General features: G+C 41.9%; 1 long non-coding RNA gene across 2 annotated transcripts; it reads left to right on the top strand.

Moving 5' to 3' along the window:
• The first annotated feature begins 851 nt into the window (after positions 1-851).
• LOC119616714 lies at positions 852-6,451 on the top strand. 2 transcript variants are annotated; one of them, XR_005232700.1, is made up of 3 exons: positions 852-1,171; positions 3,922-4,012; positions 4,838-6,451. It is a non-coding gene; the product is annotated as an uncharacterized LOC119616714 (long non-coding RNA). The 2 variants fall into 2 exon arrangements; XR_005232702.1 differs by lacking the exon at positions 4,838-6,451 and adding an exon at positions 4,087-4,246.
• The last annotated feature ends 10,741 nt before the right edge of the window (positions 6,452-17,192 follow it).

Below are 17,192 nucleotides of genomic sequence, written 5' to 3'. Positions count from 1 at the left end.
TTTAAACTGAGATTATAAAAATCTATACAAGATGTCAAAATGCTGAATCATACAGTAAGAGTTAAATTTTTTTGTTGTTTTGTTCAAACATTGAATGGTGTTTCTAGCTGGAAGTTTGCTGAAGTAGCGAGCTTTCAAACAGCAGTAAGATTTGACAGTTGAAAACAGAATTCCAATGTATTTCAGTGGGAAAAAAATGCTGAAAAACTTTAAAATATATCAATACCAAGTCATCACACCCATCTCCCGAATGAGCTGAACGTTTTGATACCTGAATGGTTGAAATCCCTTAAAAATTGTGGGACGAGTTAGATGTCAAAAATGTACGGAATAGTTAAAGTAACGTTAAGAAAGAGAAACAGGAAAACAATGGTGTGAATGCTTAAAAGCAATCACACAATAATAAAGAGAAACAGGAAAACAATGTAAAATAGAGGTTGTTGCTTTTTTTGTTAGTTCAATGGTCTTCTGCCAAGTTATTTGAATTAGGGAATTGTGCTCCTCTGCAATTTTATATATATATTTCCTGTCACATTTTGTTATAATCTGTGCATAAAAACAGCAATTAAGAATCAGTAAACAACAGCTGGTAAAGTGGTGGCAATACATACATATTACATATTTTAGGCTTTGTCAGCATTTGTTTTCATAATCTGTCAGTCACAGAGATTTTAGAGTGAGAACAAACAAAAATATGAAACTTTTTGTAATGTTCATGCCTGGTTGCTCTGTGTTTTGCCATGTCTTGCCACTAATCACTCTCATTCAGTTCACCTGCACCTCACCCCTGATTACTGCTCCTGCACCTGCTTCCTTCCCTTTATATTCTCCTCCTCTCCAGTGCCAGATTATCGAACGCACCCACCATGCAAGGAGTTTTCCAACAATCTCTAACTGACCTCCTGTATCACGACCACGCTCTTAATCCCTGGATTCTCCCCTGTGCCTTGCCCATGTCTGACTCTCGCTGGCTAACAGATATCTGGACCTTGACTCCTGCCTGTACCATGGACTCTGGCCTACTGCCTACCCCCTTGGACAAGTCTCTTGCTCTCTGCCTCCTCTGTAATGCCAGTGACCTACCTGGTGAGATCGCTGATTCAACCCATCAGCCCAGTACTCCTCTCAGCCAAAACACCCTCGTTGGCCTACACTGCTTTCTGTGACCCAGGTTAGTGCCTCTGCCATTGTGAATCCCAACTTCCTGTGTTTTGTGTGGGTCACTGAGTTCCACTCTCTCTCCCCAAAGCTGCTGCTGAATATAACTCCTGTATCACGGCTGAATTACCAGGTCCCACTAGCGGTTCTTGTCACTTTTTCTGTTTTTCTTTTTTTTGTTGTTGTTGTTTAATGTTAGAATATTGTCAGGTTGATTAGCTCAGTTTCAGACAATCCATAGATGTTTAATGATTTAGAAACCTAAAGAAAAGGTTTGAGACCAGGGGCGGACTTGCAATCTGTGAGTTCTGGAGAATCACAGAACAGCTGGTGCTCCAGGACGACCGGCAGCCGCCACTCATTCACTTTTTTTCCCCCTGCTAATCTGTTTCACACGCCAGGCTGGTAGGTGGCAACAATGTTTTGTTAAGTAGAATGCTGGCCAGCAGCATGGGTGGCTTCTTCTCCTAACAACAAGGAGAAGTCATAGTAGCAAGCAAACAAGTGTATTTAATGACATCTATTACAGCCATGACACACCTCTCTAAAGGCTCGGGCCGATGTGTGGTGAAAGCAGCGTCATCTTGCTAAAGTAATCTTAAAGGCGCAGAGCTATGGAAACAATGCTGAGAACTAACAAAACTAAGATTTTATTTATTTATTTTTTTGTGAGTAATATGGGCCCAACTTTACATGTACTCTATTATACAAGTTCCCAGATATACACTGTTATTGTAATAATAAAAATTATTATTGAACAGATAATATTATGTTTATTTATTTCGAACATTCAGAAAAAGGGGAAAACAAAAACGCGTGTGTGTGTATACGTATGTTCATATATCTACATATACAGCAGATACAAGACTATCAACATAAACATCCAGCAAAAATATTGCATAAACAAAACTCAAGTTTTTTGAAAATGGATCAGGAAGAAGTAATGGTTTATCCAGTCCTGTCCCTTTGTCATTTTGCAAGTTCTTAATTAAATTGGGTGTATTATAACCCATACATGCACATGTATACACAGATCTATAAATGTATGGCTACAAACACCTACACATAAATGTACCAGCAAATACAAGTTACTCAATTATCTGTAGTTCAAAGCTTAATGTACATGTATACACATTTCAAAAAGACTAAAACATTAAATCATTCATATTTATACACATTATTTATATACTCATATTTTTCCTTAAATTGTGCCAAAATTTGTACTGTACTTAATTTCATCATCTAAGCCAGGGGTGTCCAACCATGGTCCTCAGGGCCACCATCCTGCATGTTTTCCTTGCTTCTCTGCTCCAACACACCTGATTTGAATCAGTGGGTGATTAACAGGCTTCTGCAGACATGAAGAGGTGATTTAACCTCTGAATCAGGTGTGTTGGAGCTGGGAAACAAAGAAACAAAGCCATTCCACAAACTAATATGCACATACTTTTAGGAGTGCTTCGAACAAATGGTTGAATAAAATTACATTTCCCTCTCAGATTATACCCCCCCCCCATTTTTAAAGAAACTTAGAATATTCTTAGGAAGCATATTGTTTTTAGCTTTAAACATCACCTGAGCATTTAAATTTTACTGAACCCATACATTTCATAAGTTGTTTTTAAAAAGAAATGGATTTGTATGCTCCTGATACCAAACATTGTATATCATTCTTAATGCTTTTTGTATGGAAGGAGAATTCTGCCATTAGTCGAGAGTGCACATATTTGATTTGCAAGCAGGATTTTATCTCTTGCTTTCATCACTTTTAATTAACTTTTAATTTCAAAACAATTTCAAACTAGAACGGTTGCTAGGCGACGGTACTCTCTGATCCGAGAGCGAGCAGAGAGGTTTGCAAGCTCAGATCTGATCCATGAGAGAGTTTTGCGGGAGAAGGAAATCTGAGCGCGAACACAGATTTGAGAGAGAAAAGAGAATATTTAAAAGAGAGCAGAAGTTTTGAGTGCAAGCCATAAAGGTTTTGAAAGCAGGGGAGATGAAATCCTGCTTGCAAATCAAATATGTGTGCTCTCGACTAATGGCAGAATTCTCCTTCCATATTTTTGCAGTGTACATATTTTTTGTAAAGCACTTTTGTGTTACCCCAGACTTCAACACAATACTTTAAATATGTCAATAACATTGTACAGTAAAGAGTGTGCAAAGTTTTATTGATCAAAATATGCCTTGTTTTTCCTAATTTCCCTATCGTTTTTGCCATCTTATTACACAAGTGTTTTATATGGGGTTTCCAACATAACTTGTGATCCAAAATTACACCTAGAAACATATTGAAAAACTTGTTCAATCAATACATTATTAATTTCCAACTTTAGTTGTTTTAATTTCTTTATTTCCAAACAACATAAGTTTTGTCTTAGTTAAATTTAAAGATAATTTATTTCTATTAAACTAATTTTAAGTTTATGAATTTCTTTTCCAACAACTTCCAAAAGCTGTTTTAGATCATCCCAGAACAAATAGTTGTATCATCTGCAAATATAACAAAATTCAAAACATTAGTTGTGAGGATTCAGAGTTTTGTCCCTGCCCTGCTGACGGTGCCTATTACTCTTCCTCCACAGCTGCTGTCTATCTCCCTGATGTGCCTACCAGTATTTAGGCCTGCAGCTGGATTCAGATCTTTGCTGGAGCATTGAGCCTTTTGGGTTAGAGACTCAGCCTCAGACCTCTGTGTTTTTGTAAAGAGACTTTGTTACGTTGACCTTTTGCCTTGTTGTCCTCCCTTTTCTGCCTCAGGAACGGACAGGACTTACCTGTCACTGGATTCTGGATCCTCCTCCTGGAACTCTTCTCCTAAACCTTGCGGTTTCCACGTCCCTCCACACCTGTAAGAACAAAAACACAAACTATTACAGACATTCAATTACGCTACTCACCTGGCTCCCTTCCTTGCCGTTTCAGATCCTCCTGATCACCTCCTGCTATTGCACTATTTTGACACCTGTAAATAAAATCACTTACTTTTTTTTACCTTGTCTCCGTGTCTGGTTTCCGGTTCCACTCTCACGACAAATCCTGGTTTATTGTCATGACGAGGGGAGACAGAGACGAACCCAGAACGAAGAATCATATTTAAAAAGAAACTAATTTATTACTTAAACAAACAAAAAGGGCTGACGTGGCAGTAAAGGGAACAATAACAAAAAATCCTAACGAAGGGACCAGGGCATGGCAGGACGAGACAAATGCAGAACACAAAACAGAACAACACTGATCCAGCGGGGTGGTGGAGAAAATGACCAGGTTAAATACACAGGGGATAATTATGGGAAGTGGGCACAGGTGAGCGATTACAATAACCAACAGGAGGAGATGGGCGTGGCAGACAATCAGGGGCAAACAGAGGGAAAGTGAATACTGAACAAGGAACCAGACACAAACAAGGGAACAAATGCAAAATGAATCTAAAAGAAAACAAAAACAAAACCCAAATCATTACATTTATGTCATTAATCACTCTACATATATCATTAATATACATAATGAACAATTTGGGACCCACTACTAAGCCTTGTGGAACACCTCAGGTAATATTCATGCATGAAGATTTGGACTGACAAATTTGTATATATTGCTGTCTATTATTATGATAACTTTTCAGCCAGTTATTTGCTACCCCTCTCGCTCTATATCTTTCCATTTTATATAATAGTATTTTATGGCCAGCGACAGCAGCAGAGACGGTCCACAGCTGAGGCAGCGGCTTCCCGCCCCACTCCTCCGCCGGCCTCCTCCACCAGGGAACAGGCCTTCCCGACGCGCCAACCAGCGACCCAGCATTTCCCCAGAGGCCAGCAGCAGGCGCCGTCCTGGACCAACCAGCCGCTGGGCGCACGGAGAAAGCAGCCCAGGAAATGACTCCTTGGTGGGAATGTGTGTGATTTTGATGTCTGTTTTGAAATAAAACAAAATCATCTCTCAAAGGGCAGATTCCGAACAAATTCCAGCCTGCCTGTCAGATTAACTGATCTCACAGCAGCCCCTCCTCACACATTCCCCACCCAGAACGAGCCGGTAACCTCTAAACAGCTGTTTAGGACGCACAGCAGCTCGGCAAGTTCCACAAAGCACTCTGTCACATCAGCTAAAACTGATTCTCCTCAGCAGACCGAATCCGGAAAAATCTCTCGTTCTTTGCCAGGGCTTTCTTTCTGCTGCTTCTCCCCACCCACCACGCAGTGGGAGTAAACGTTTTTTGCCGTGGCAGCAGCAGCCTCCCCTGAAATGGCGTCTCATTCACAAAAGTGCCAACGCCCCCTCTCAATGCACACCGGCTCACCTCAATACTGACGTGAGCCCGCAGCCTGAGCACAGTACAGAGGCGGACAGGCAGCCCTTTCTGTCTGAGCCCCCCATGGGTCCCCCCCGGAGAGTCTCCGAGGCGGGTGACGGCGGCAGGGGCCTTAACTTGGCTGACGTCCATGAGAACCATGACACAGCACAAAAATGCACGTCCACTCTCCGAGCGTTACTCAGAGTAGCAGCAAGTATGTTCCCTGGACAGGTGGATGGATCGACTGATCAGCAGGGGTTACACGCTGCAATTTGCAGCTCACCCTCTACCGTTCAGAGGGATTATAGAGATGGTTCTGTTGTCCCCAGAGCAGAACTCGTCTCTCCAGTCAGAACTACAGGAACTCCTGATGAAAAATGTCATTTCCAGAGTTCCCAACAGAGAGGAAAACTCTGTCACAGCTTCCTCTGTTCCTGCCACGCCTCCTGCTTCCAGCCATGCCACAGCTCAGTAACTTTCCACAGTCCCACAGTCTCATGCCACGCCCTTGTTTCCATGACAACTTAATCACAGCCATCAGCTTCACCTGCTCATGCCAGTATTTAAGTCTACAGCTCACAGCCCACAGTTGCCAGATTATTGAAAGCCTCACAGCCTGTAGATGTCCAGCATTCTTTTCATGTCCATGCCTGATCTCGATCCTTGCCTGTCTCACGACCCACGTCTCATGCCTGCCCCTTGTTGGATACTGCTTCGGACTCTGATCTCTGGTTGCCGACCTTGCTTCGCCTATCTGGACCTCACCTTTTGGATTCTCCCTCTTTGGATTTGGCTTCTGACTACTGACCCACCGGTAACGACTATCTGCCTGGACCTGGACTTCCCCTCTCGCCTCAGCCCCTTTCAGACAAGCCCGTCTGCACCTAGCTACCCCGCTAAGGAGAACTTACCAGTTCCGGTCCCGAACCACGACAGTAACGTGAGTGCGCTGAACCAAGACTTTGATCCTGCTCATAGTCCACTCATAATAAAATCCTTAAAACTTCGTCTGTGTGTTGCGAGTCTGAATTCTGCCAAGCCTTGCCTTGTCAAACACAGGGTTTTACTCCCGCTATTTTCTGGTTCCAAAGAAAATGGGAGGGATGAGACAGTTCCACATGCTGACAATCAAACAGCTGCTGGAGAACGTTCACCAGAATGACTGGTTCACCTCCATAGATCTGAAGGACACATATTTTCACATCCCCATCATTCTGAAACACAGAAAATTTCTGCGTTTCTCCTTCCAGGGCATCCCGTATCAGTACAACTATCTGCCGTTCGGTTACTCTCTCGCCCCACGCACGTTCTCCAAATGCGTGGAGACTGCTCTGCAACCATTAAACATGGAGGGAATGAGAATCCTCTTTTATCTGGACGACCTGCTTTTATTAGCTTGGTCCAGAGAGGAAGCGGCCGAGCAGACTGGAGCGCTCGGGTCACATCTGTTAAATCTGGGTTTTTCCATAAACTGGGAAAAAAGTTCTGTTCTCCAGCTATTCTGCAGTTATTTCTTCCTGTCATGAGAGTTTCGGTGACAGAACATTTCTTAACCACCAACTGATGAAGCGTTTTCTGAAAGGTGTACGGCAGGGGTCTCCAATCCTGGTCCTCGAGGGCCACTATCCTGCATGTTTTCCTTGTTTCCCTGCTCCAACACACCTGATTCAGTGGTTAAATTACCTCTTCATGTTCTGCAGAAGCCTGTTAATCACCCATTGATTTAAATCAGGTGTGTTGGAGCAGAGAAACAAGTAAAACGAGCAGGATGGTGGCCCTCGAGGACCAGGGTTGGAGACCACTGGTGTACGGAGACACAGACCTGTGTCACGCCCACTAGCCCCACAGTGGGATTTAGCGCTGGTTCTGCGCGCACTGGTTAAAGCTCCATTCGAGCCCTTAGATCAGGTTCCACTTAAATTTCTGTCTTTTAAAACAGCGCTGCGGTTAGCTCTGACATCTGTAAAGAGAGTGAGTGATTTATCTGCGCTCTCTGTTGCTCCCTCATGTCTCAGGATTCAAGCTGACGGCAGCACAGCTGTGCTGCGTCCTAACCCTACTTTTACTCCTAAAAGCATCACAAGCTCATTCAGATCGAGGGTGATAACTTTGGATGGGTTTTATCCTCCTCCTCATAACTCTGAGGAGGAAGCCACGTCTCATCTCCTCTGTCCCGTGCGCACGCTCTCGTGTTACGTGGAGCGTACAGCTGCACTGCACCACTCTCAGCGTCTGTTTGTACATTACAGAGACAGCTCTGTAGGACATTTGCACGGCAGCTTCTTGGTCATCTCCGTGCTCATTTATTCGTTTTTATCTACGTGATGTCTCCACTTTCTCCATGACCCATTCTGTTCTCAGGGTTCTGACAGAATGATGATTGTTATTTCATGGAGCGTTCATTTGGGCTCACACCTGCCTGCACGCAGACGCAGTGTGAGATGTTTATTATCAGTCACAGTTCATAACTGCTGAAGTTATGGTTATCGAACTGTTCCTCCTGAGGAGTTGTTGACCTGCTCTGCTCATCATCACACTGTTACAGTTTGTAACCTTTGTTGTTCTTATTCACAGCAGCAGGTCTGTTATCTCAGCCCTTCTTCACCAGATTTCATTCGCTTCTCTGGTGCGCTGTTGCGCATGGAGCGCGTAATTACGCATGCAGAAGGCTGAGTGGTGAAATGTGTTATGTGCGAGCAGGTGCTTCATGTTTGTGTCTGGATGGACCCAGTGAGGCATAGACTACATCCTGCTTCGCCTTTAACCCACTAGCGATAGCCTTAAAGGGCGAAGCCTATACGAAATAGAACGTTGGTTACTGTTAGGATTGCAGATTGTGTCAAAGAAGAGCAACCCCAGGAACGAATGGACACGGAGAACGATTGCAAGGTAAGTGATATTTATTTACAGTGATAACAAACAGGTAGGTCGGGATCTGGAAGAGAGGAGTTCGGGTAAGTCTCTGGATTACTAATAGAGGTGAGGAAGTTAAAGGCCTAGCAGGTGAGTCGTTTCTTACAGGTGGGTCCAGCAGAAGATGTTTGGAAGAACAAATCTGGATCCCAAAGGTAGGCGTCGTACGAGAAGGTGCGGCTCAGGTGAGTAGGTTACCAGGTAGGTTGGAGGCAGACAGGCTTAGGTACAGACAGGTTTGTAGATGTGGCCCTTCAGTTCTTTCAGAACTTCTGTCAGCCCGCCCCAGGGCAGCTGTGGCTACAATGTAGCTTACCACCATCAGTGAATGAATGGATGAATGATTGTAGTGTAAAGCGCTTTGGGGTCCTTGGACTAGATAAAGCGCTATATAAGTGCAAGCCATTTACCATTTACAAATTTAATACTAGGACTGTAATCTTACTGTCATCTGTATTCATCCGAATGTCGTTGCAGATTTTAACAAAAATGGTCTCAGTGCTATGATGTGGTCGAAAACCAGACTGAAAGACATCAAAACAGTTGTTCAATGTCAAGAAGTGATGAAGTTGTAGGGAGACAGCTTTTTCAATGATTTTACTCAAAAAGGGAAGGTTTGATATAGGCCTGTAGTTAGTTAATAGTGAGGTGTCAAAGTTGTTCTTTTTTAAGAGTGGCTTAATGACGGACATTTTTAGGGCCTGTGGAAAAACACCTGAGAGCAGAGACATATTTACAATCTGTAGAAGTTCCATGGCCATACAATATGAGACATTTTTTAAAAACTTTGTCGGCAGTGTCTCAAGGCAACAGGTGGTGGATTTCAGATGGTGTATAATATCATCTAGGATTTTATAGTTTATGGGGTAAAATTGTGTCATGGTATTGGAGTCAGGATTAGGTGGACACAGCGATAGCACACATCCTGTACCTGACATAGAGGAATTTACTGATTGTCTAATTTTCTGAATTTTTTCTACGAAGAAATAAGCAAACAGCAAACTCATTACAGACACGGTTTTGAAAGACATTCAGGTGGTGCTGATACAGGGGGGTTTGTTAGTCTATCAACAGTGGCAAACAAGTTTTGTGCATTATTGCTATTTTTAGCAGTGATGCCAGAAAAGAATGATTGCCTTGCATTTTTTAGTTTCAAGTTATAGTACTCAGTCTGTCTTTATAGATTTCATAATGAACCTTCGTTCAGTTTTCCGCCACTCTCTTATTTCTGCTCTAACCAGTGTAGCGTTTCTCCACGGGGATCTCCTTTTAGCATTAACCATTTTTACCTTGATGGGAGCAATGGCATCAATGATATGTGTAGTTTTGCCCATGAAATTATCTACAAGCTCATTGACTGAAAGCCAAGATGGGGATGGTGCAGATAGAAAAGCTTGGGCAAATATTTCGCTAGTATTTTCACTGATGTACCGTTTTTTAATGACTTCTGCCTGGACATTTTTGTTAATAGCAATAGTACTTGTGAAGAAAACACAGGAATGATCAGAAAGAGCAACATCTGTCACCTTAACCTTAGAAATGTTCAGCCTTTAGAAATGACTAAATCCAAAGTATGCCCTCTGTTGTGTGTAGGCTCTGTGATATGCTGAGTTAATCCAAAATTGTCAAGGATACAACACAGTTCTTTGGTCTCTCTGTCATGAGGGTTGTCAAAATGAATATTTAAATCTCCAGCAATGACTATGCAGTCAAAGTCAACACAGATGATAGACAGCAGTTCAGCAAAATCATCAAAAAAGGTCTGTACAGTGTTGTTCAGGAACAACACTCGAGTGCGAGAATTTAATTTGAGGGCTACATATTCAAATGAAGCAAACCGTAAGACATCTGCTTACATTGTAGGGAGTTGTTAAACAAAACAGCTACTCCCCCTCCTCTTTTATGCAATCTAGCTTCACTCATGAAGGTAAAGTTGGGGAGGGCTGTTTCGATTAGAACAGCTGCACTGCTATTGTGATTTAACCAAGTTTCTGTTAAAAACATAAAATCCAGCTTGTGCTGTGTAATAAAATCATTGATCAGCAATGTTTTTCCTGCCAACGACCTGACATTTAGTAAAGCTAAATTTAGTGTGTTAAAAATGTTATTTGCCCAATTTTTATTTTTATTTGGACTTAGTTGAGACTGATGTGGAATGAGCACTAAATTTGATAGATTTACATATCTCTGTAAATTTCCTAGTCTTTTTCTGTTACCTATCAAAACTGGAATTGTAATGGTTACTTGTAAGTTGGGCCCTGGCTTATCCTGGAAAAAGCTATAAGTACTGATAGCATTGTAGCCTGGGGCCAGAGCACATCAATTGAGATTGTGGTTCGATGTATTTTTATCAGGTTGGTGCCGATGTGGAGGGGGGTCTTGAGATGTAATGATAGAGTCAGAGCATGTTGAGGAGTAGGTGGGGGGAGCACAGTGGTGGGAGGCCTTGAGGTGTAAAACTGACGCTGGTTGGTGAAGTTAATTTCGGCCCATCAATGCGTCCTTCCTTAATCTGCTTACTGAGTCTTCTAGTCAGCTCTGAGAGGGGGAGAGATGGGTGGGGGGGACAGGGGATGAGGATGAGAGTGGTCTGGATGGGGTCTGCTGTGGATGAAATGAATCCTCCCTGGTGTTTGTTGGCGAGATGTGGGTCAAAGACTCCAGCCCTCGGCTATGAGACATCTCACGGTTTAGACTCTTCGTGCGAAGGCTGGGGTGGCTCTCCATCAAGATCACTGCTTGGTTGTACATTGTTATCACTGTGTTTTGGCTCCTCTTGTCTCATGTCCTTGTCGGAGAGAACACAATGTCGACGCAGAAAATAAAACAAGTTGGATGTAAACAGCTTCACTCCTGGCCTGTTTAGGCAGATTCCATTTGTCTTAAAAAAAATGTTGTCTGTCCCAGAAAAAGTTAAAGTTGTCGATATAATGAACTGAATAGGCAGTGCAAACGGCTGATAGAAAACAGTTTAGAGAAAACAACCTGCTGAATCTTTCAGCTCCTGATCTGACTGGAGGTAATGGGACACTAATAAATACACTAGCATCCAGACAGCTGATTGTATCCAGTAAGTCAGTAAAATCCTTTTTTCAAAATCTCAGATTGTTGTTTCACAACATCATTTGCCCCCACATGCAGTATGACGTTATTCACAGTTGGGTGTGCAGCCACGATTTGCATGATTTTTCCTCTCACATCAGAAACCATATCTTTAGGAAAGCACATTATTTATTGGGAGTTTACCACACTTCATATCTTTCACAGCATAGTCACCAATAATCAGGGTCTGAGGCCCAGTCATTGGCTGACCCAGTGGTCTTGTATTCACTGGACGTCTCTTGGAATCTATTTTGCTGCAGGTGGTCGTTATTTTTTCCAGATCTTCAGATGAAGATTCAGAATCTTGTAGTAGTGGAGCAAATCTATTCTGTATGTAGTAGCCTGAAGTGGGAGGGGTGTTCTTTAAACTGGTGGAACCATAATGGTTCACAATATTAGATCTAAGAGGAAATAGAAACCAACAACACCACCTGGAGTTCTAATAGACAAAAGGTCACGGGTTCGTTCTACTGCAAATAAAATAAAAGAGGAGAGGAGATTCGAAATGTTCACAAAAGTTTATTTATGTGCCAACTCTTCCAATAATAAAAAGATTCATTTTTTAAAAACCCACTGTTGCAAATTAGCAAGATAAAAACAGTTAAAATCCAATATTACAAAGGGGCAAAGATAAAACAATTGTTCACAACAATGTAAGCAAGCAGACAGTGATAATTTCAAGGAGAACCGAGGCTTACCAGTGAGAGGGGACTGTGAAAAAAGGGACCACCCTAAACACTGCAAAGACACAGCAAACAAAAACACACAAAAAAGAGTGCTCCAACAAAATACACACAATACGCGACACCACCACCAAGGGCCACCACCGCCACACAGAGCCTCTGTTCCTAAAGAAACAAGCAAGAAACTGCTTGAATATACCAGTGGTGTCACAATAAAAATACAGCAATAAAAATACAATAATTCAGTCAATTTAACTAAAATGGTGCAGTCAGACCCTCAGCCCAGAGGGTAAGGTCCAGGTTAGCCCTAAATAAATCTTCAGGTGGGCAAAACAGCGGCGAGTCACAGCCGAGTGAAAAGCCGACAGAAGCGCTCAGGTAGCTGAAATGAAACCGATTATTAATTCCAATTAATAACAGCTTGATTTTACAATGCATTATTGCCTACCTTTAAACTGTTAGGTTTATGGCACTGCCGTCTGAGCTGGTCGACAAATAGATCAAGCCGTTCGGCTGTAACAAAATACTATATAAGCGTTTGTTTATATGGAGCGGTTGATAGCCTAGCATGACAGCCATTACCTTTTAGCTATACAAAGCACAAAGGATGGGTCGGTCCTGATAACCCTCACATGCAGCAGAGAACGGGGCATCACTCTGTCGAGATATACTACCTTTCTCTCCCCGAGTTGGTTGTTGGGAAAGACCTTCTGGAGACGTTAACTTAAAGTTTAACACATTTATTCAAACACCCTTAGTCAACATTCATACAATAATAAAACCAGATGCATCTGGGAGACAATCAATGGGAATGAGACACAGATCATCTTGAAAACTAGTCAAGCCATCACCCCAGGATTGTCTGAGGAAACAAAGGATGTTCTCTGGTTTTAATGCTTCAGTCTCCCCCTCCTCCAGATGCTGCCTTCCTTCTCTGGAGGTCAAAGGTCTCTCCTTCCCCCTTCCTTGCTGAAACGTCCGTTGCTCACATTCCAGGGTGTTCACCACCTATCTCTCTCTTTCTAGATAAACTAAACAACTCCTTGTTAAAGCTTTTAAAATGGTGGCTAAATATAAAATGGTGATAAACATTTCCACAACTCCTGGATGGTAATGAAGGCCAGCCAGTCGCATCACAAATCTCAGTACGCTGGCCTCTGTCTACACGTCTTCCCTTTTTATTAGAACCACTTTCAGCATGTTTAAAAAAATGAGAAATTCTTGCTTGCTTTGCAGGTTTTTGCGACATGTTTTTTTGAGCTCTCTGTCTGCTGGTGGGAGTATTTGTTCACCTGCGTGAGGGTTTACGCACGCAACTCTGCGTGTGTCAGCGTCGGAGATGCTGAATATGAACTGTATTTTGGTCAGTTTGGTTTTTTTTAAGTTTGGCACTTCATAATGTGTAGAAGCAACTGCAGAAATAGGTCTCGATGTGATCTGGCATTATTTAAATTAAAATGAATAGGGGAAATGCTGTTGCTGCCTCTACAGGTCAGGAAAACAAACTGAACGCATTTTTTTTTTCTGTTCAAATTGCAAACCTGCCACGATGGCTGGTTGTTCAAATTCACACGCCACTTCAAACATTTACCTGCATTTGGCCAGTAGGGTTGAGCTGGATACTCGTCCTCTGATACTGCAACAGGCTCTCTTTGAGAATACCAAAAGAAACATGTAGCCTGTCCTTTTTCCAACTGCGCTCTGCTCTCATGCACTCACGCCAGGCAGCGCTAAGGAAGAGCACACAGTTTAACCGGACAGTGTGTGGGAATGTCAAATAAGGTCGGCATATCAGAGAAAACAGCGTCCAAATTGGAGACATCTAGACCGTGCGACAGAACCAAGTCCAGCGTGTGCCCGAGTATATGAGTGGGACCTGGCACAGACTGCACAAAATTAAGAGTCAATTACATTTAAAAAGCTCCTGGAGATCGGCTCTTCTGGGCAACAGGTGTGAATATTAAAATCGCAGAGAATAAGAACATTATCATATTTATTCAGGATTTTGGCCAAAAATTCTGAAAAGTCACTTATAAAGTCCTTATTGTACTTGGGTGACCGATAAATGACGGCACACAAAACAAATGACAGCGACCGATTTCAAATGAACAATGTTTAAAGCTTGTAAAGGAAGATTGCAGGCAGATCTGCCAGCATTTAAAAATCGCTTTTATTAAGAACCGCTATTCCTCCACCTTTTTGACCCGACAGGCGTGGGAAATTAAAATATCAGCAATCCAGTGGTGACAGTTCAATGAGAGAGGTAGGTTCAGAAAGAAATAATACAGAAAGTGTCAGAAGGGGGGGAGACGGAGGTGAACCCAGAGCGCAGACTCAGACTCATAGTTTAAAAAGGAAACTAATTTATTGACTTAAATAAACAAACAAAAAGGCTGACATGGCAGCAAAACTAACAATAACCAAAAGCAAGAACAGGAAACAAGACATAGTATGGCAAAACACATGAACAAGCGGACAGAGCGGAATGATCCAGTGAGGAGTGATGAAAAGTGACCGGTTCTTAAAGACAGAGGATAATGAGGTAAATGGGCACAGGTGAGTGATAATGATTACTAACAGGTGGAGATGGGCGGGGCAGACATGATAGGAAAAGTACTGGGGAGGTGGATAGTGACAAGGGAACAGGAAACCAAAAGACAAAACTAAAGCAAAGACCCAAGACATAGACAATCATGACAGAAAGAACTAATTGTTAATTTTAACATTCAGCTTTGTGATTCACAGTATAATGGTTTTTAATTTCTACTTTTAATTCAGTGTTCAGCTTTCTGTACTAGTAATAGCAGACACACGCACAATGTCTTTATTAAAATCTTGAGCACTCTTTTACTGATTATATATTTACTTGCCTGCTTGTCATCTATCTTAGCTGCATCTCTACAGTTTGGAGTATCGCCCTCTCATTGTGACTTCGTAGCCATATTTGGTGCGCACAGCTTCGAACAACAACATTAATACTTTAATTTTTATACTTATTCATGTCCTTATTGTATTAAGTACCCCCCCACCTCCACCCACCCACACACGCACACACACACACAGTCTCTTTATTGCAGTCTTAAGCAACATCTTTTACTTGAACTGGCCTGAGAGTGGGTTTTGGACTGATCTCAAATCACCTTCCTTGACACAAGGTTGTCAACTTTTTTCTCCTACCCACGCGCTGAGGTTGTGTCCTGTGAAAAGAGTTTGGTCTAATAATTAAATCAGAGAAACAGATGCCTCCCAAGCCCACATTCACCCCCATCCAAAATTTGGATTGAATTTATAACTCTACAATAATACTCCAAATTAACAAAGTTAAATGACGGAGAAAAAAACATCTGTGAAGAAAAATTCTAAAAAATATAAAACGAAAGAAGTCATGCATGAATATATATTCCCAAACATTATATTCAGAAGCCACATAAATACTTCAATAAAATCCATCTGTGGGGGAGCTAAGTGTACTAGTGCAGCAGATAGCTGTAACAATCTTTTTCAAATCCAGAAACAAGCACCAAAATTTGCATGTTTATCCTACTTGGACCATTTATTAGGAAAAAAAACATTAGCCACTTACAATTTCAGAATGGCCACCATTTTCCAAGATGGCCACCATTTCTTGCAAAGGAACCACATTTTTCCACAGAATTGGACTCCCTGGACCAATTTGGATGATTTTGGCATTGAATCTTATGTTTCTGACCATGGGGAAATCAAATTTATAGCTTTGAATTCTTTTTAGGGCTTTTTTGTACCATTTCTAACTAAATAGGTGAAAAAATACACCTAATAATAATTACAGCAAAACATCTATTATGCATAGTGTACCAGTACAAAAACAATGTTCATCTTAAATTGGCCAATCTAATTCAGCAACATAACATGAAATTGCAAAAGGTTAATGTCCACAGCACAGGTGTCACCAGTCTAAAATTACAAGATGTTCAATCTACATTAAGACATTCAGTCCTTCTGTCTTTGCATTTGCCCCCGTGGTAGGTTGGGCTCCTACACATCACATCTACAGCTGCACAGTCCAGTACAGGTCAGACCAAAGTGGTAGCATTTGCATCATCTACGGCATTCTGACTTGCATCCACATTTGGCCAATTGCTGACAGCTCTCTGCAATAGAATAGAATAGAGTAGAATAGAAATAGCCTTTATTGTCCCGCCGAGGGGAAATTCAGGTATCACAGCAGCATCAGTACAGAGATTCACACACTAGTTACTTTATAAACTATGGATAGTACACAAGAAAACAAAATTAACATTGACTAGCCATGATACGACTAATAATAGAAGGTGCAAAATGAATATAAGAATTGTGTAAGAATAGAAAAACAATGTTTTGTTTTAGAGACAGTAGACTATTAAAATCCTGTCTGTCTTGTGCAGAAACACAGGTGTGCAATTTCAGCAGTGTAGTAGTGCAAATATAGTCATAGTACAAATGATTGTGCAGGTATGTAAACACTTATTGTGATTTTTGGGCATGGTGCTGGTTATAAAGTCTGACAGCTGCAGGTAGGAAGGATTTACAGTAACGCTCTTTGGTGCAGTCTGTCGCTGAAGTATATAGGTTGAGCTCAGTCCAGAAGATCTGCCACAGATCACCTTTCTTGGTCCAACCCCATTCGGCAGGACTCTGTGTTTCTGGCTGCCATACCATTGACTGACTCCATATGCAGCCTGCCTGGTAGGCAGCACACTTCACATGCTGCAGTAGAGCTGCTCGAGTAGGAGGAATGGCCTCGTATGGTCTCTACTTCCAAGCAAACATGTCTAGCCTGGCATCATCAACACCATCAGCTGTACTGGACCTGACATACACCATGACCACAAGTAGAGCTTCACAATGTTAAAAGAAGAAATCAGTGCAAGAGACAAGAACTTTTGAGCAGAGAACTTTCTGCAAACTGCATTTACACTCAAACATGATTTTTTCAGCTGATCAAAAGTTTAAGACCATAGTCTTTAAAAGCCAATAGCTGTGCAAAAATCTGGATTCCATGTCATTTTCTGTCAAGT

Source organism: Kryptolebias marmoratus, linkage group LG2 (genome assembly GCF_001649575.2).
Source record: "Kryptolebias marmoratus isolate JLee-2015 linkage group LG2, ASM164957v2, whole genome shotgun sequence".
NCBI lineage: Eukaryota > Metazoa > Chordata > Actinopteri > Cyprinodontiformes > Rivulidae > Kryptolebias > Kryptolebias marmoratus.
Note: the sequence above shows the minus strand (reverse complement) of the source record. Positions and strands in the feature narration are given on the sequence as shown.